Source organism: Carlito syrichta, unplaced genomic scaffold (genome assembly GCF_000164805.1).
Source record: "Carlito syrichta isolate Samal-C Ts95f unplaced genomic scaffold, Tarsius_syrichta-2.0.1 Scaffold135706, whole genome shotgun sequence".
Lineage (NCBI taxonomy): Eukaryota > Metazoa > Chordata > Mammalia > Primates > Tarsiidae > Carlito > Carlito syrichta.
In genome coordinates this window covers 236155-250612 of record NW_007079802.1, presented here as the reverse complement: position 1 = coordinate 250612, position 14458 = coordinate 236155, and the positions used below count along the sequence as shown (strand labels likewise).

Below are 14458 nucleotides of genomic sequence, written 5' to 3'. Positions count from 1 at the left end.
CAGTCTGGGCGACAGAGTGAGACTCCAACTCAAAAATAAATAAATAAATAAATAAATGAATAAGTAAGTAAATAGAAAGTGAAGTGGGCTGCCCCAAGCCAAGAAAACAGTGGGTACAAAGGCCCGGGGGACACAAGAGGTCTCTCAACCTGTTGAAAGACCAGAGACCAGTCAATGTCCCTCTCAGGCCTCAGGAGGCCAATGTGTCAGATAAACGTGCACCCTGGCCACTGTCACTCTCCCTGCCTTCCAGTCCCTGCTGGTTCTGAGGGTGCCCTTGAAGCTCGCCTGGCACCCACCTGTCCCCACTCTGGTTCAAGGTCCCCGAGCTCAGCTCCCCAGGGCAGCTCTTCAGAAGCCTACAATCTTAGCTGGAAACTGTCACGGTTAGGGGTTTCCTCCCTGCTGGCTCCCCAGCGCCCCTCAGCCCAGCCCGAGACTTATCACTGCCCCCCAGCCGGTGAGCCCCCAGCCCCCTCCAACCACCGCCCCGGGATGAGTCAGCAAATCTTCCCTCCGTGGGGGGAAAAACAAGGGTGAAAAAATCACAATGTCAGATTACAAAGCCCCAACTGTAGGGTTGGCCCCTGGCAGGGAGATAAGGGTCTCACTCCCCACCCTCAAAGTCCCTCTAACAGATAAACCCTCTAAAGCCGCATGGGCTGCACCACTGCAGGTGTTAGGTGGAGAGGCCCGGTCTCGAGGATGTCCGGCCAGGGGAGACAGGGCCCGGCCAGGGGCGGAGGTCCCAGGGCTTGGCCCCTGTGCAGAGAGCAGGACAAAGAGGAAGCGCCGCAGCTAGCGTTGGTGTTGCCATCTCACCCCCGGCCTTGAAGGGGGAAAGAGAAGGGCGGGGGCCTTCTCAGAAATTTCGATGCCCCACAAATGCCCTCCACTCCTGGGTGTCCCTCTGGCAGCTCGGTCTGCGAACCCTGCACCCCCACAGGGCTGAGCTGCACTGCTCTTAGCAATCCTATGGCCCAGTTGTGTTGAGGAAGTGCAGGCATCTGCCCTCAGGAGGCCTGGCTGGAGGAGGCAGGAGCCAGAAACATCATTTGCAGGAGAACAGTCTCCACTGGGGAGGCCTGAGTGGAGCTCAGCCTTAATCAGCCCTGGAGCCCTTTCTAAAAGGGGGAATCTACGCCCCCATGTGAGGCTAGAGCAAGCTGGATTCTGAGACGTGCCCTAGGGAGTGGCTTGTCAGCAGGGAACTCTCTGGTCATAGGAGGAGGCTTCCAGGAGCCGGGTCATTGGGCTTCCTCTCTTGGTGGAAGAGAACAAAATGACAGATTTGGAGTTGGGCTTTGTGCTGGGCTCTGTCACCCTAAGCAAATCATTTCTCTACTCCTAGCCCCGTTTGCTGTCTGTAAAATGAGAGCAATGATAAAACCTGCTGGAAGGGTTGTCCTGGGCATACGTCAGGAAGAAGTGGCACAGTCTATGACCTCTGCTTGCTAGGCTTGGGGACCAGTATCTGGCTGAATGGGGATGGCTTGGGGATAAGTGTCTGGACAGTGCTTGGTGTACAGGGCCAAGTGTCCAACTGCCTCAAATTCTAAAGACTCTCATGGCCGGGAGCAGTAGCTCATGCCTGCAATCCCAACACTTTAGGAGGCCAAAGCGGGAGGACCACTTGAGCCCAGGAATTCCAGACCAACCTGGACAACAATAGAGAGACCTTGCCTCTACAAAAAATTTAAAAATTAGCCAGGTGTGGTGGCACGCACCTGCAGTCCTAGCTACTCAGGGGGGCTGGTACAGGAAGATTCCTTGAGTGTAGGAGTTAGAGGCTGCAGTGAACCATGATCATGCCACTGTACTCCAGCCCGGGTGATAGAGTGAGATCCTGATTAAAAAAAAAAAAAAAAGATTAAGATGGTAACTTTTGTTATGTATATTTTAGCATTTAAAAAAAAAGCCTGTGTACAAAGTGTGGCCTTGGTCTCTGGTGAATAAAACCAGAGCCCAGCCCCACGGCTCACGCATGGTCCAGATGGAAAGACAGGGCCGGTAATGCCCCCTCATGTGATTACAGACCCCCCCCCATGGAGCCCTGCTCTGGACTGGAGCAGGGAGGCCCCTTCAGGACTGTGAGGGATCTTCAGGGAGGACCTCTTCTCTCTAGGAGTGAGTGGCTAGGCACCCGGGAAGCATCAACACCAGAGTCCCAGTGTCCTTCTCTGCCTCTTCCTTCCAGACTGGCTTTGCTTGCTTCTGAGCCTCTGGGAATGCTGTTCCCTCGCTTGGAAGGCAGTGCCCTCAAATTTTCACTCACTCATCTGTCTCCTTTATCCCAATCCCAACCCACATGCACTCCATAAGGAAACCTCTCCTCCCCAGTTATAGACTCTTGCAGCCCCTGGAACCCCTCCCCGTGCTGATCATAATTGTCGTGCAATAACTATTCATGCCATTGTGTGAACACATTCTATGAAGGCCTCCACTGCTTCCCCAGTAGGCAGTAAAGAAATATTTTAAATATATATACATATACATATATATATGTATATTTTAAATAGAGGCAAGGGCTCACTTTGTTGCTCAGGCTGGTCTCGAACTCCTGGCTTCAAGCGATCTTTCCATCTCAGCCTCCAAAAGTGTTGGGATTAACAGGTACATGCCACGATGCCCAGAAAGTTTTTTGATTTTTTTGTAGAGACAAGATCTCACTGTTGTCCAGGCTGGTCTCAAACTCCTGGGCTCAAGAAATCTTTCCGCCTAGGCCTCCCAAAGTGCTTGAATTCAGAACCACTGTCAGTCCTGCCCTAGACCGTGTGGATTGTGGACCTGCATGAGAGGGGCTTCCTGGGCCCAGAGCTGCACATGGAGGACAGCACCCCCACCCACCGGGAGGATGAGCCCCGTCTGATCTGATCGGCTTGGAGGGTCCATCCCAGATGGCACCATCCATCCACGTTGAGTGCTTCCTGTGGCTTGGCCTGGCACTAACTAAATATATAACAGGAGCTATCTACCCCTGTTTTGCAGAAGAAAAAACAGGCACAGACTTGTCCAAGATTTGATTTAACTTCAAAGACCCTTTGCCCAAAGGCTTGCTTTCTTTCTTTTCTTCCTTCCTTCCCTTCCCTTCCTTCCTTTTCCTTCCTTCCTTCCCTCCCTCCTTCCTTCCTTTCTTGTTGGAATCTCACTCTGTCAGAGCCCAAGCTGGAGTGCAGGGGCCCGCTCACAGTCACCACAGCCTCGACCTGCTGGGCTCAGGCGATCCTTCCAGCTCAGCCTTCCAAGTAGCTGGAACTACAGGCGTGCGCCACCAAGCCCGGCTAATTTTTTGATTTATTGTAGAGATGAGGTCTCGCCACGTTGCCCAGGCGGGTCTCGAATCCCTGGGCTCAGGCAATCCTCTCGCCTCCGCCTCCCGAAGTGCTGGGATTCCAGGCATGAGCCACTGCGCCCGGTGCCCAAAGGCTTTCTAATCCCAAGGTAAGCCCTGCCCAAAGAATCCAGGGGCCCACTCTCCTCCCCAGACCCCGAGAAATGGACAGCAAGCTCCCCACGTGTGCTCTGGGCCGAATGCCAGGCGTCAGGAAGGGGCGAGCCTGGAGCACGGGCAGCAGGTTGCAGGAGGCCAGCCCCAGCCCCCTTCCCCTCCCTCTGCCTCCCTTCTCATCCCGCTTCCCGCCTCTTCCCTTCCTTTCCCCCCCACCTCCCTGCGTCCCTCCTCTTCTCGTCTTCCTTCAGTCCCCTCCTCCCTCTCCCCGCCCTCCCCTCTTCCTGGCTGAGGGTGGTGGGGTCGTGGCCCTGGCCGAGACTCCTGAATTCTTTGATCGTTCGATTCTTTCATCCCCGCTTCTTGAGTTCATCCCGCTTGCACGCGCGGGGACCGGGAGTCCACGGGGGTGGGCACGGCGCCCCCTGGTGGCCGCGCCCCGCCAGGGCGGCGGCTGCGGGATTCGCCGGCTCCTCCTTCCATGGATTCACTCGTTCGTTAGCAAACGCTGGGAGTCTGGGGGAGCGGGGTCCCAAGCAACCCCACCCCGCCAGCCGCCGGGGAAGGCAGACGGGTCTGCGGGGAGGGGCCTCTACAAAGTGCTGGGGGAGAGAAACACTTTCCCAGAGGGAGCGGCGGGGCCAGGGCACGTGGGCCCTGGGGAGGCCCTGGCGACTCGGGGTTAGGGATTTGCGGCTAGAGGACAAAAGGGGTGAGGGTGGGCGGAGGGAGAGGCCGGGCCGCGGGTGGAGAGGCAGGACCCCCGAGTCTGTCTCCGTTACAAGTTTGGGTTTCCAGCCGTGGCTCTCGCCTGCAATCCCAGCACTTTGGAAGGCGGAGGCGAGAGGATGGCCTGAGCTTGGGGGGTCGAGACCAGTCTGGGCAACGTGGCGAGACCTCGTCTCTACAATAAAATTCAAAAAAGTATCCGGGCGTGGTGGCGCACGCCTGTGGTTCCGGCTACTTGGAACTCTGAAGCGGAAGGATCACCTGAGCCCAAGGAGATCGAGGCTGCGGTGATCGTGAGCGTGCCACTGCATTCCAGCCTGGATGAGAAAGTGAGACTCCAATGCAAAAAAAAAAAAAGTTTGTGTTTCCGCCCCAGAACCATGAGGAGCCAGACAAAAGAGGGACCAGATTTGCATTTGGGGGAGAGAATTGGCCCCTGGCCTTGTAATGAAGAGGGCACTGGCAAGCCCTGCGAAGATAAGTGAATCCCAGCAAGGGGGGTGGGGTGGGGTTCCCGGAGGCAGTCGGGCAGCCCCCTCAAGATGAAACAGCTCTGGAGTCTAGGGAAATCAGGAGGAAGGATGACCTGAGGCCTCAGAGGCTCCGGTGACCCCAACGCAGGCCCGTCTCATGGAGCAGGGAGAGATGTAAATTGTTGTGGCCCCAATGAGGGGAAAATACAGTAACGTCTAACAAAATCACAGATGCACACGCCCTTTGGCCTAACAATATCGTACAGATGCCTAGCCCGTGTGTGAGATGACACACTACAGTGATTCCCCGCACCAGTGTTTGTGTTTGGGAGAGGCTGGAAACAACCTAAGTACCCATAAAGGAGGGCTGGGTGAATAAATCATAGGTCAGGCACACAGGGGAATAGTGTGTATCTGTTCAAAGAAACGAGGAAGTATGAACTGATATGGAGTAATTTCCACGATATATTGCCAAGTGAAACTAGGAAGGTAGGATGGGAATGTATAATAAGCCACTATTTATGGTTGACTAACTGATAGTTGACTTCATTTTTAAACAATTAATTTAATTTTTTTTTTAGTCAGGGTCTCAGTCTCACTCTGTCACCCAGTCTGGAGTATAGTTACAAAATCACAGTTCACTAGACCTCCTAAGCTCAGGCAGTCCTTCATCAAACCTGGCTAATTTCTTAATTTTTTGCAGAGATGAGGCCTCACTATGTTTCCCAGGCTGGTCTCAAATTCCTGGGCTCAAGCAGTTCTCCTACCTTGGCCTCCCAAAGTGCTAGGTTTACAGGCATGAACCACCATGCCTGGCAGATAGTTTATAGATATATATACTAATCTGTTTTATTAACAGTAGCCCTAAATTCGTTTTCCTTAAGGCAGTAATATTTCACTTTTACTTTGTTTATTTCCATTAAAGCAACACCGGTGTACTGCAAAATTAACTATGTATAATTAAGTACCCCACACGTGTATTCTGATTTTGCTAACAAGTGATAGACAAGGTTACATCAGCTCATTAAGAAGACATTTTCCAGCCGGGCTCGGTGGCTCAGCCTGTCATCCCGCGCCTTTGGGAGACTGAGGTGAGTGGATGGCCTGAGCCCGCAGGTTCGAGACCCACCTGGGCAGCGAGACCTCATCTCTACAATAAATCAAAAAATCAGCCGGGCGTGGTAGCGCATGCCTGTAATTCCGGCTACTTGGAAGGCTGAGGCGGAAGGATCGCCGGAGCCCAGCAGGCGAGGTTGTGGTGGCCGGGAGCGGCCACTGCACTCCAGTCTGGGCGACGGAGTGAGACTCCAACTCAAAAAAAAAGAAGACATTTTCCTTAGACGTCTTGTTTTGTTTTGGTTTTCTTTACAAAGAGTTATAGCGAAGAGCTTCTTCAAAGGTTGGCTCTTTCTCCTTTCACAAGTCGAATGTGAAGTCTTCATGTCGGTGTTGCTTTCCACGCCATGGACTTTTCTTGCTATTCCTACAGGTTCCTTCTCGCTGTTTTCCTGACTTGTGCCCTTCACGTCAATGGAGTGGCCGTCGGCACTGGTGAAATGGCAGGAAACGGTCTTCTGGAGCCCTAGAATTGTGTTCTGACCAGACCCATGGATGAGCAGAGGATGAAACAAGGCTCTGTCTCCCTTCTCCATCACAAGGTGCACTCGGGCATTGTTTTCCTCGTAGTCTTGGATGTGCCATGGAACATGATGTTAACTGCCCCCTCCCACTGGGGGTAATTGCGAGGCTTCAGGGAGCCTCTGTGGGTTCCTGGGAGCACAACCAAACAACTGTTGTTCCAGTCAATGTTCTCCATGGCCGTCGAAGCGCAAATGATCTAATTTTTTTGTTGTTTTTTTGAGTTGGTGTCTCACTCTGTCACCCAGACTGGAGTGCAGTGGCTGCTCCTGGCCACCGCAGCCTCGACCCACTGGGCTCTGGCAATCCTTCCGCCTCAGCCTTTCCAAGTAGCTGGAACTACAGGCACGCACTACCATGCCTGGCTAATTTTTTGATTTATTGTAGAGATGAGGTCTCACCAAGTTGCCCAGGCGAGTCTCGAACCCGCGGGCTCAGGCAGTCCACTCACCTCAGCCTCCCAAAGTGCGGGATTACGGGCTGAGCCACCGAGCCTGGCAAACGATCTAATTGCTGGACCTGAATGGGAAGTAGCGTAGCTCCTGGTGCAGGGGATGCCGGGACGTCTTCTTGCCAGAATCCGGGGGCTTGTTAATCAGCATTGTGTGCATGGCCATAATATTGGATCCAGTGACGCCCTCCACATATTTCAGAATCTGGGGCAGCGTTCGGTATCTGAAGAGTTCCTCATCTTCCTGAAAGTCCTGGACCTTGGAAACCATCTTCTTCTGAGTATATTCTGACTTCGCTATGGCCACGTCTCTCATGATTGTCGATCCTAATGGCTTCACTTCCTTTCTCAGATAGCTACTTTTAATAGATCTTGGAGTCGGTTGGGTGCGGTAGCTCAACCTGTAATCCCAGCACTTTGGGAGGCCGAGGCAAAAGGATTGCATGAGCCCACGGGTTCGAGACCAACCCGGGCAACTTGGTGAAACCTCATCTCTACAATAAATCACAAACTAGCCAGGCATGGTGGCGTGCGTCTGTAGTTCCAGCTACCTGGAAGGCTGAGGCGGAAGAATCACTTAAGTCCAGCAGGTCGAGGCTGTGGTGACTGTGAGTGTGCCACTGCACTCCAGCCTGGGCAACAGAGTGAGGCTCCAACTAAAAAAAAAAAAAAAAGTAGATCTAGGAGTCATATTATAATCTCATTGGAAGTCAGTAAAAGCACGTGCAACTTCTTATTACATACAGGGCAGATTGAATAATACAACCCATTTGTGAATTAGTTGTTTGCTTTCTTAAAGGGGATAGAGAATATACATTCACTTTTGCTTATAATTCTGTAGATTATCTTCAGAGAGATAAACAAGAAACTGATCACATTAGTCACAGCCAGAGAATATATAAGCTCTGTGTCCGGAGAAAAAGATTGGCCGGGAGACTTTTCACGAATACCTTGTGGTGTCTTTGGAATTTTGAACCATGTGTGTATAGTTACCCATTCCCCTAAAAGAGAAATGTAAGTAACCCAGGCGCAGTGGCCCATACCTGTAATCCCAGCACTTTGGGAGGCAGAGGCAAAAGGGTTGCCTGAGCCCACGGGTTTGAGACCAGCTGGGGCAACTTGGCGAGACCTTGGCTCTACACTAAATAAAAAATTTAGCCAGGCATGGTGGCATGTGCCTGTAGTTCCAGCTACTTGGAAGACTGAGGCAGAAGGATCACCTGAACCCAGCAGGTCGAGGCTGGGGTGAGTCGTGATCACACCACTGCACTCCTACCTGGGGGACAGAGTGAAACTCTGACTCAAAAGAAAAAAAATAAAAGAACTGTAAGTGGATGTGGGGGACCCCAGAGGAGGCTGTTATCAGTGACAAAGAAGAAAGATGATATGAACCGAAGGAGAGTGATGGATGAATGGGAGGAGAAGATGGATTCCTGATGCATTTAGGATGAAGTGGACTGACGTGGTGGCGGACAGGTGAGGGAGCTGTGGGAGATCTAGGCTGACACCCAAGTTTTTGCTGCGCCACCGCACCCCGCTAATTTTTGTATTTATTGCAGACACGAGGTCTCGCCAGGTTGCCCACACTGGTCTCGAACCCATGAGCTCAGGCAATCCTATCGCCTCCACCTCCCAAAGTGCGGAGATTACCGGCGTGAGCCACCACGCCCGGCCAGAACAAACTATTGACACAGAATAAAAATGAATATCAAAATTATTATTATTATTTTTGAGACAAGGCCTCACTCTGTCGCCCAGGCTGGAGTGCCGTGGTACAATCCCGGTTTATCACTGCCTCAACCTCTTGGGCTCAGGCAGTCCTCCCACTTCACCCTCCTGAGTAGCTGGGACTACAGGCATATGTCACAATTTCTGGCTAATTTTTGCATTTTTTGGTAGAGACGAGGTCTTGCTATGTTGCCCAGGCTAGTCTCAAACTCCTGGCCTCAAGTGATCTTTCTGCCTTCACCTCCCAAGCGCTGGGATCACAGGCGTGAGTCATCGTGCCCAGCCCTCAAAATTATTATGTTGAGCAAAAGAAGCCAGACAGAGCAGTTATGAAATATAATATCAGCCAAACTATTGTGTACGGTGATAGAAATCAGAATAGTGGTTGGCTCTAGGAGCAATGGAGATATTGACTAGAAAGAGACTTGAGGATAAGTGAAGTTTTATGTCTTGATCTGGGTGATGACCCCACATGGATACACACAGGTAAAAATTCATGAAGACATACACTTAAGATCTGAGTGTTTGCCAGGTGTGGTGGCTCACACCTAAAATCCCAGTACTTTGGGAGGCCGAGGTGAGAAGATTGCCTGAGCCCACAAGTTCAAGACCAGCCTAGGCAACTTGGCGAGACCTCATCTCTACCAAAAAAAAAAAAAAATTAGCTGGGCCTGGTGGCATGTGCCTGTAATTCCAGCTACTTGGAAGGCTGGAGGGGAAGGATCGCCTGAGCCCAGTGGCCGGGAGCATGCCACTACCCTCCAGCCTGAGTGACAGAGTAAGATTCCAACTCAAAAAAAAAAAAAAAAAGATTTGTGTGTTTTACTATAAGTAAACTATAGTCAATAAAGTACTAGATTAAAGTACTACAAAAAAAGATCATAAGAGAATATTGTGAACAACTTTATGTCAATAGGCTTACAAATTTAGATAAAATGGATTAATTCCTAATAAAATATAACTTACCAAAGCTGAAACAATCAGAAATGGAAAATCGGAGTAGTCCTTGGTTTGAATCCATAATTTAAGATTTTGGGGGGGCCAGGTGCAGTGGTTCAAGCCTGCAATCCCAGCACTTTAAGAGGCTGAGAGGGGAGTTCGTGACCAGCCTGGGTGATGTAGTCTCTACAAAAAAGTACAGCTTGCCGGACTCAGTGGCTCAGCCTGTAATCCCGCGCCTTTGGGAGGCTGAGGTGAGTGAATTGCCTGAGCCCGCGGGTTTGAAACCTGCCTGGGCAGCGAGACCTCATCTCTACAATAAATAAAAATATCAACCGTGCGTGGTAGCGCAGGCCTGTAATTCCGGCTACTTGGAAGGCTGAGGCGGAAGGATAGCCGGGCCCAGCAGGTCGAGGCTGCGGTGGCCGGGAGCGGCCACTGCACTCCAGTCTGGGTGACAGAGTGAGACTCCAACTCAGAAAAAAAAACAACAAAAATTAGCAGGGTGCGGTGGTATGTGCCTATAATTCCAGGTACTTGGGAGGCTGAGGCAGGAGGATGGCTTGAGTCCAGGAAGTCGAGGCTGTGGTGAGTTAGGATTGCACCGCTGCACTCCAACCCTGCCAATTCCCAAACAGTTAAGGAAGAAATCATATACAAATTTACATGAATTCTTGAAAGAATAGAAAAGTAGGAAAACACTTTCCAACTTATTTCATAAAACCGATAGAACCTTGATATTTACAAGAAAGAAAAACCACAGGCCAACCTCTTTGGAAAACCCCCAAAGATTAATATACTATACAGGCACACCTGGTTTTATTGTGCTTGTCTTATTGTGGTTCATAGAGATTTTGTTTTTTCACAAATAGAAGGATTGTGGCAACCCTGTGTTGAAGTCTGTGGGTTCCATTTTTTCAACAGTTTGTGCTTATTCTGTGTCTCTGTGTCACATTTTGCTAGTTCTCACAATATGTCAAGCTTTTTCATTCTTGTTATATCTATTATGGCGATCTGTGATTAGTGATATTTGATGTTATAATTATAATTGTTTTGGGGCACCATGAACACACCCATATAAGATCTCGAATTCACTCGATAAATGTGTATCTTCTGACTGCTTCACTGATCTGACATTCCCCTGTCTCTCTCCCTCTCCAGGGGCTTTCTACTCCCAGAGACTACCATATTGAAATTAGGCCAGGCGGGGCTCGGTGGTTCAGCCTGTAATCAGCACTTTGGGAGGCTGAGGCAAGTGGATTGCCTGAGCCTGCGGGTTCAAGACCAGCCCAGGCAACTTGGCGAGATCTCATCTTTACAATACATCAAAAATTAGCCAGGTGTGGTAGTGCATGCCTGTAGTTCCAGCTGCTTGGAAGGCTGAGGCAGAAGGATCGCTGGAGCCCAGCAGGTCAACGCTGGGGTGGCCACGAGCATGCCACTGCACTCTAGTCTGGGCAACAGAGTAAGACTCCAACTCGAAAGAAAAGAAAAGAAAGGAAGGAAGGAAGAAATTAGGCCAGTTAATAGCCCTACAATGGCCTCTAAGTATTCAAGTGAAAGGAAGAGACTCATGTCTCTCACTTAAAATCAAAAGCAAGAAATGATAACAGTTAATGAGAAAGACATGTCAAAACAGAGACAGGCTGAAATCTTCACCTCTTGTGCCAAACAGCCAGCCAAGCTGTGAATGCCAAGGAAAAGTTCTTGAAGAAAATTCAAAGTGCTACTCCAGTGAACACACAAAAGATAAGAAAGTGAAACAAGCTTCTTGCTGATATGGAGAAAGTTTGAGAGGTCTGGATAGAAGGTTTAACCAACCACGACATCCTCTTAAGCCAAAGCCTAATTCAGAGCAAGGCCCCAACTCTCTTCAATTCCGTGAAGACTGAGAGGGGTGAGGAAGCTGCCTGCAGAAGAGAAGTTGGAACCCCAAATAGGTGGGTTCATGAGGTTGAAGGAGAGAAGTCGTCTCCATAACAGAAAAGTGCAAGACAGAGTAGCTAGTGCCGCTGGAGAAGCCGCAACCAGTTCTCTTTTTATTTTTTGAGTTGGAGTCTCACTCTGTCACCTAGGTTGGAGGGCAGTGGCATACTCACGGCCACCACAGGCTCGACTTGCTGGGTTCAGGCGATCCTTCTGCCTCAGGCTTCCAAGTAGCTGGAACCACAGGCACGTGCTACCACGTCCAGCTGAGTTTTTGATTTATTGTAGAGATGAGGTCTCACCAAGTTGCCTGGCTGGTCTCAAACCCATGGTCTCAGGCAATCTTCTCGTCTCTGCCTCCCAAAGTGCGGGGATTACAGGCGCGAGCCACTATGCCAAGCTAACAAAACAACCTTTTATTAGAAGAGATTCCATCTAGGACTTTCATAGCTGGAGAGGAGAAGTCAATGTCTGACTTCAAAGTTTCAAAGGACAGGTTGACTGTCCCTCTCTCTCTCTCTTTTTATTTTTTGAGTCTGGGTCTCACTCTGTCACCCAGGCTGGAGTGCAGTGGCAGGATCATGATGACCACAGCTCACGACAGCCTCAAACTCCTGGGCTCAGGAGTTCCACCTCAGCAACCTGAGCAGCTGGGACTACAGACACGTGCCATCACTCCCAGCAATTTTTTTGTTTTAATTTCTTGTTTTTTGTAGAGTCGAGTTTTCACTATGTTGCCCAGCCCAGTCTCGGACTCCTGGGTACAAGTGATCCTGCCGCTTCAGCCTCCCAAAGTGCTGGGATTACAGGTGTGACCCACCACACCCAGCCTGACTCTCTTATTAGAGGGTAATGCAGCTGGCGAGTTTCAGTTGAATCATTGACTTCAACTGTAACTGCAAATCCTAAAGACCTTAAGAACTAGGCCAGGCGCCGTGGCTCACGCCTGTAATCCCAGCACTTTGGGAGGCCGAGGTGGGAGAATTGCCTGAGACCATGGGTTTGATACCAACATGGACAACTTGGTGAGACCTCATCTCTACAATAAAAATAGAAATTAAAAAAATTAGACGGGTGTGGTGGTGTACGCCTGTAGTTCCAGCTACTTGGAAGACTGAAGTGGAAGGATTGCCTGAGCCCAGCAAGCCAAGGCTGCGGTGGCCATGACCATGCCACTGCACTCCAGCCTGGGCCACGGAATGAACCTCCAACTCAAAAAGAAAGAAAGAAATAATAAATAACTTAAAATAACAAATAAAGTTAAATTGACAGGCATCAATGTCAAGACTAAGCCTTTGCCAATGACAAGCAAATAACAGCACATCTACATATAGCATGTTTTACTGAGTATTGTAAGCCCACAGTTAAGACCTACTGCTCAGACAAAAGGACACCTTTCAAAGTATGACAGTACAGGTCAGTGGCATTAAGTACCTTCACATTGTTATGCAACCATCACCACCATCCCTCTCCAGGACTTTTTCTGTCTTGCAAAACTGAAACCCTATAATACCCATCGAAAAATAACTCTCCCCTCTCCCCCAGGCCCTGGCAATCATCCTGCTTTTGTTTCTATGATTTTGACTACACAAGTACCTCATATAAGTGGAATCCTACAGGATTTGTCTTTTTGTGACTGGCTTATTTCGCTTAGCACAATGTTCTCAGGGTTTTGTTGTTGTTTTTGGTGGTGGTGGTTTTTTTTAATTGAAGTCTCACTCCGTTGCCCAGGCCGGAGTGCAGTGGCACGCTTATGGCCACCCCAGCGTTAACCTGCTGGGCTCTGGCTGATCCTTCCCCCTCAGCCTTCCAAGTGGCTGGAACTACAGGCACGTGCTACCATGCCAGGCTAATTTTTATTTATTGTAGAGACAAGGTCTCACCAAGTTGCCCAGGCTGTCTTGAACCTGTGGGCTCGGGCAATCCTCTCGCCTCGGCCTCCCAACGTGCTAGGATTAGAGGTTGAGGTACCGAGCCCAGCCAGGTTTTTTGTTTTTGTTGTAGCATGTGTCAAAATTTTTCTTTTTTCTTTTCTTTTCTTTCTTTCTTTCCTTTTTATATAGAGACGGGGAGCTTGCTATGTTGCCCAGGCTGGTCTCAAACTCCTGGATTCAAGAAATTCTCCAGCCTCGGCCTCCTAAAGTGTCGGGATTATAGGCATGCACCATTGCACCCAGCCTTTCTTTCCTTCTGTCGCCCCGACTGGAGTGCAGTGGCCGCTCCTGGCCACTGCAGCCTTGACCTGCTGGGCTCCGGCCATCCTTCCACCTCAGACTTCCAAGTAGCCGGAATTACAGGCATGCGCTACCACACCTGGCTGATTTTTTTTTTTAATTTATTGTAGAGATGAGGTCTCGCTGCCCAGGCGGATCTCGAACCCGCGGGCTCAGGCAATTCACTCACCTCAGCCTCCCAAAGGTGCAGGATGACAGGCTGAGCCACCGAGCCCGGCTCTTTCTTTCCTTTTTAAGGCTGATTAACCTTTCACTGTATGGATAGGCCATACTTTGTTTATTCATTCATTCATTCGTTGATACTTGGGTTGCTTCTACCTTCTGACTGTTGTGGATAGTGCTACTATGGACATGGGTGTCCTTTTATCTCCTCGAGACCCTGCTTTCAGTTCTCTGGGGTATATACTCAGAAATAGAATTGCTGGATCACATGGTACTTCCATGTTTCATTTTTGAGAAACTGCCACACTGTTTTGCACAGCAGCTGCGCCATTTCACATTCCTCTTTCTGTGTTTTCCTCATCTGCTGATTGGCGAAATGGTCCAGAGTCGCTTATGGCTCTGAGCGCCTTACTTCCTTTGGTCCTGGACTTTCATGTCAAATCAATAAATTGTCACAGAATGTGTGTTCCTGGAAGCCATTCCTACGTGGGATGACAGAAATAACTTAACGTACTTGGGAGTGACTGCAAACCACATGCATTTTTTTTTTTTTTTTTTGAGTTGAAGTCTCACTCTGTTGTCCAGACTAGAGTGCAGTGGCCGCTCCCAGCCACCACAGCCTCGACCTGCTGGGTTCCGGCCATCCTAACGCCTCAGCCTTCCAAGTAGCTGGAACTACAGGCGCGCGCTACCACGCCCGGCTAATTTTTTTGATTTATTGTAGAGATGA

The 14458-nt window shown here is 50.0% G+C and overlaps 1 pseudogene; it reads right to left on the bottom strand.

Moving 5' to 3' along the window:
* Window positions 1-6043: 6043 nt before the first annotated feature.
* Window positions 6044-7082, bottom strand: LOC103250927 (annotated as a pseudogene).
* Window positions 7083-14458: the final 7376 nt, after the last annotated feature.